This window comes from Penaeus monodon, chromosome 12 (assembly GCF_015228065.2).
Source record: "Penaeus monodon isolate SGIC_2016 chromosome 12, NSTDA_Pmon_1, whole genome shotgun sequence".
Lineage (NCBI taxonomy): Eukaryota > Metazoa > Arthropoda > Malacostraca > Decapoda > Penaeidae > Penaeus > Penaeus monodon.
This window is the reverse complement of record NC_051397.1, coordinates 6,575,234-6,580,233: the sequence shown is the minus strand read 5'-3', so window position 1 is coordinate 6,580,233 and position 5,000 is coordinate 6,575,234.

The following is a 5,000-nucleotide window of genomic DNA, read 5'->3' as shown; positions in this document are numbered from 1 at the left end:
AGAGAGAGGGGAGGAAAGGGGAGAGAGAGAGAGAGAGGGGGGAAAGGGAGAGAGAGGAGAGGGAGGGAGGAAAGGGGAGAGAGAGAGAGGGAGGGGAGGAAAGGGGAGAGAGAGAGAGGGAGGGGAGGAAAGGGGAGAGAGAGAGAGGGAGTGGGGGAGAGGAGAAGTGGGGGAGAGGGATGGGGGAAAGACTGGTAGGGAGGAGAGGAGAGAAGGAGGTAACGAGAGGGAATTAGGGGGAAGGGGGAGAGGGGAGAGCGAAGAGAGGGTAAAGGGGAGAGGAAGATTGAGAGATTGAGGAGCGAAGGAGGGAGATGAGAGAAAAGAGAGGGAAATAAAAAAGGTGGAGGAAGAAGAGGAGAGAGGAGAAGTGGTAAGTGGAAAGGAAAGAGGAAGAGTACGAAGAAAAGATAAGGAGAAAACAAGGCTGAGAGAAGGAAGAGGAGGAGAAGAAAGAAACAAGGGAATTGGAAGGTGGAAAGAAGAGAGAGGATTAAGAAGCGAGAGAAGAAAGAAAGGGAGAGAAAGAGCGAGAAAGAATGGAGAAAATTGGGATGAAAAGGGAGGAGGTAGATGAAGGTGGAGGGGGAGGGGGGAAGAGAGAATGAAAGGGAGAGAGAGGGAAGAGAGAATGAAAGGGAGAGAGAGGGAAGAGAGAATGAAAGGGAGAGAGAGGGAAGAGAGAATGAAAGGGAGAGAGAGGGAAGAGAGAATGAAAGGGAGAGAGAGGGAAGAGAGAATGGAAGAGAGAATGAAAGAGAGAGAGAATGAAAGGGAGATGTGGTTTTCAGGTGTTACGAGGAAGGCAACTTTTAGGACCCGGTTTACACGAGATTAGTGTGTAATCTTCCAGACCTCTCTCGTTCCTCTTCTTTGGCCTCTTTCTTTATTTCTTTATCCTTTTTCTTTTTCTTCCGGTATCCCTTTCTTCAATTTCCTTATTCTTTTTCGCACTTTTCTCTCTGTTATCTCCGAATATTCTATGTTTATGTTATGTTTGTCTTGTTCTTACTTTCGTAATATATTCCTCTTCTCTTTACATTTTTTTTCAACTTCTTCCTTTAATTCTTTTTTTAATTTCCTTTCCCTAATTCCTTGCTTTTATTATTGTTCTTATGTTTTATTTTCAGTCTTTTTTTTTACCTGTAATTTTCCATTTTTCTATGTCTGTTTATCTACATTTATCTGTTCTTATTCCTTTCTTCCCTCTTTCACTAGTTTTTTCCTCTCACTTCTTCTCTTCCTTCCCGTCCTCCTCGCCCTCCCTCCCCTCCCCCTCCCCCATTAATCTCCCTCTCCCGTGTCCACTCCCCTCCCCCCCTCCCTTCCCCCTATTCACCCCTCCTCCTCCCCTTCCCCCTATTCACCCCCCTCCTCCCCTTTCCCCTATTCAACACCCCCTCCCTCCCACCCCCCTTACCCTACTCTCACCCCCCTCCTCCCCTTCCCCCTATTCACCCCCCTCCTCCCCTTCCCCTATTCACCCCCCTCCTCCCCTTCCCCTATTCACCCCCTCCTCCCCTTCCCCCTATTCACCCCCCTCCTCCCCTTACCCTATTCACGCCCCCTCCTCCCCTTCCCACTATTCACCCCCCTCCTCCCCTTCCCCTATTCACCCCCCTCCTCCCCTTCCCCTATTCACCCCCCCTCCTCCCCTTCCCCTATTCACCCCCTCCTCCCCTTCCCCCTATTCACCCCCCCTCCTCCCCTTCCCTATTCACCCCCTCCTCCCCTTCCCCCTATTCACCCCCCTCCTCCCTTCCCCTATTCACCCCCTCCTCCCCTTCCCCCTTCCCCCTATTCACGCCCCCTCCTTCCCCTTCCCATTCCCCCCCTCCTACCCTTCCATATTCACTCCCCTCCTCCCTTCCCCCTATTCACCCCCCTCTCCCCTTCCCCTATTCACCCCCCTCTCCCCTTCCCTATTCACCCCTTCCTCCCCTTCCCTATTCACCATTTCCCACTCCCTCCTCCCCTTCCCCTATTCACCCCCCTCCCCCCCTTCCCCTATTCACGCCCCTCCTCCCCTTCCCCTACTCACCCCCTCCTCCCTCCTCCCCGCTATTCACACACCCCCTCCCCCCTTTCCCCTATCACCCCCTCCTCCCCTTCCCCTATTCACCCCCCTCCTCCCCTTCCCCTATTCACCCCCCTCCTCCCCTTCCCCCTATTCACCCCTCCTCCCCCCCCTTCCCCACCATTTTAAAATAAGGTCGTAATCCCATCATCCACGCCTCCCGCCCCCACCCCCCCTTCCTCCTTCTCCTCTTCTATTCCCTCTCCTTTTCCGCTTCCTCTAAAGTCTACATTTTTCCTCCTCGTTTCCTTTCCCTTTTCATTCTCCACCTTTTACCCCTTTCGTTTTTTATATTTTTTTCATTTCTTTCTTCACTTATTCCCCTTTCCTCTCTTTATTTCTTACCTTCCTCTTCTCCTTCCTTCATCTATTCCCTCCTCCTGCCCCCTCCCCCCCCGTCATCTCTTCCTTACTTACTTCTTTCTTCATCTTTCGCTCCATCTCCTCCTTTCCCAACCTATCCCCCCCCCCCTCCTCAGCCCCCTTAATAACTACCCCTTTGCTTCCCCCCCCACCTATACCAAGTCTTACCTTCCCCCTACCTACCTCCCAATCGTACCCTCCCCCCTACTTTCCCCTTACCCCCTCCTTGTCCCCTCCTTCCCCCCTCCCCACCCCCCTCCTACCCCCCCTTCCCCTGCTTTGCCCCCTCCTACCCACTCCCCATCCTCCTCCTATTCCCCCTCCTCCGCCATGCCCCCCTCCTACCCACTCCCCATCCCCCTCCTTCCCCCCTCCCCCTCCCCTTCCTACCCACTTTCCATCCCCTTCCTAACCCTTGCCCCTCATACCCCCTCCCCATCCCCCTCCTCCCCCTTCCTCCCCCCTCATACCCCCTCCCCATTCCCCGCAAGCGATGTAAGTGACTGTCCTCCCCCTTGGCCAACACTTCCGGTTAGTGGGCCCGGAGTGGACAGGCAAGAAGGTGTTAAATGTATCTCGTTTCGTCTCTTTCTCGTGGTTTACGCTTTCTTATTCTCTTTTATTCTCTCTTGCTATTCCCTCTGCGGTTTTCTTTTTTCTTTTTTTTCTTTTTCATTTTTCTCTACTTCTTTTTTTTCTTTTCTTTCATTACGGTTTCTCTTTCTTCTTTTCTTTTGTTCACCTTTCTCTCTTTTTATTCTGCTTCACCTTCCTGTCTCCTTCCTTCTTCCTCCCCTCCTTCCTTCTTCCTCCTTCCTTCCTTCCTTCCTTCTTCCTCCTTTCTTCCTTCCTTCCTTCTTCCTCCCTCCTTCCTTCCTTCCTTCTTCCTTCCAATCGTCATTTCCTCCTCCTCCTCCTCCTTCCAACTGTCCCTTCTCAACTCATTGCCTCCCCCTCTCACTCCCCCACCACCCTTCCCCTCCCTCCTCCCTCCCCTCCCCCTCCCTCATCCTTCCTCCCCCTCACCACCCCCTCCCATCCCCCTCAAGAGATCCCCCCTCCCCTCCCATGAAAGGAACTGGGAGGGGCGGGGCGCATTTATGACTCCTACCTCCATGAGATTCAATAAAGATCAATTTGCTGGCGTTTAGGACCCATGACTTAGCGCCGTCCTGAGGGTATCTATCCCCCCCGCCCCCCCCCCACTCTTGTTCACCACCTTTCATCCGCCTTGTACGTAACCCTCCCTCCCCCCTCCGTTCCCTCTACCCTCTCCCACTCCCCTCCTAACCGTGCTTTCACAACGTGCTTTCACAACACTCTGACCTTAAAACGTTTACGTGTGATGGCTTCCGAGAACGTTGTTTCTTATATATATCTCTGTCTGTCTGTTCATTGATTTGACTACATAACTGCATATGTGTATATATGTATATGTATGTATGTGTGCGTGTGCGTGTGTATGTATGTATGTACAATATACATATAAATATATGCATATATACAGTATATATTTTTTCTTTCTTTCTTTTTTCTTATGTACTCCACTTATCTCTCTGCCTATTTATCTATCCATTTATCTATTTTCATTCATACTTGTATTCATTTCCATACACACACACACACACACACACAGATATATATATATATATATATATATATATATATATATATATATATATATATATATATATATATATTTATGTATTTATATATATATATATATATATATATATATATATATATAATAATATATATAATATATATATATATGTATATATATATATATATATATATTTATATATATATATATGTATGTATGTATATATATACATATACATATACTTGGTTACTTTGTGGGAAAATGTATCTAAGATAACGTTTTCTCTAATTTCTAAATAATCAGTGTTTTTTCCTTAAAGAAAATGAAGGAAAGGTGAAAAGAATAAGATGCAACAAGGAAATAAGTAAGGGAATGATGTAATATGAGAAAAAGAGGAAGGGAGAGAATGGAAATAAAAGAAGAAAAAAAAAGAGAAAAAGGAAGAGACAATGAGAGAAATTAAGATAAAGGGAGATAAAGGAGAGAAGAAAAAGAAAGGGAGAAAAAAGGAGAGAAGACGGAGAAAGGGAGAAAAAAGGAGAGAAAACAGAGAAAGGGAAAGAAAAGGATAGAAGAGGGAGGAAGGGAGAAAAGATGAGAGAAGTCAGAGAAAGGGAGAAAAGAGGAGAGAAAATAGAGAGAGGGAGAAAAAAGGAGAGAAAACAGAGAAAGGGAGAAAAAAGGAGAGAAGACAGAGAAAGGGAGATAAAGTAAGAGATGGGAGAAAAGGGAGATAAAGGAGTGGAGATGAGGGAGAGCAGGAAGAGGGAGAATGGGAGGAGGAGGAGGGAGGAGGAGGCTTTCATTCGGGAGAATTCTTGACCTTTTGCCTTGTTATTACCTTTACAAGGTAGCAGGAGGGGCGAAGGAAGGAGCGGAATAAAAGGAAAATGAGAGAAAGAGAGAGAGAAAGAGAGAGAAAGAGAGAGAGAGAGAGAGAGAGAGAGAGAGAGAGAG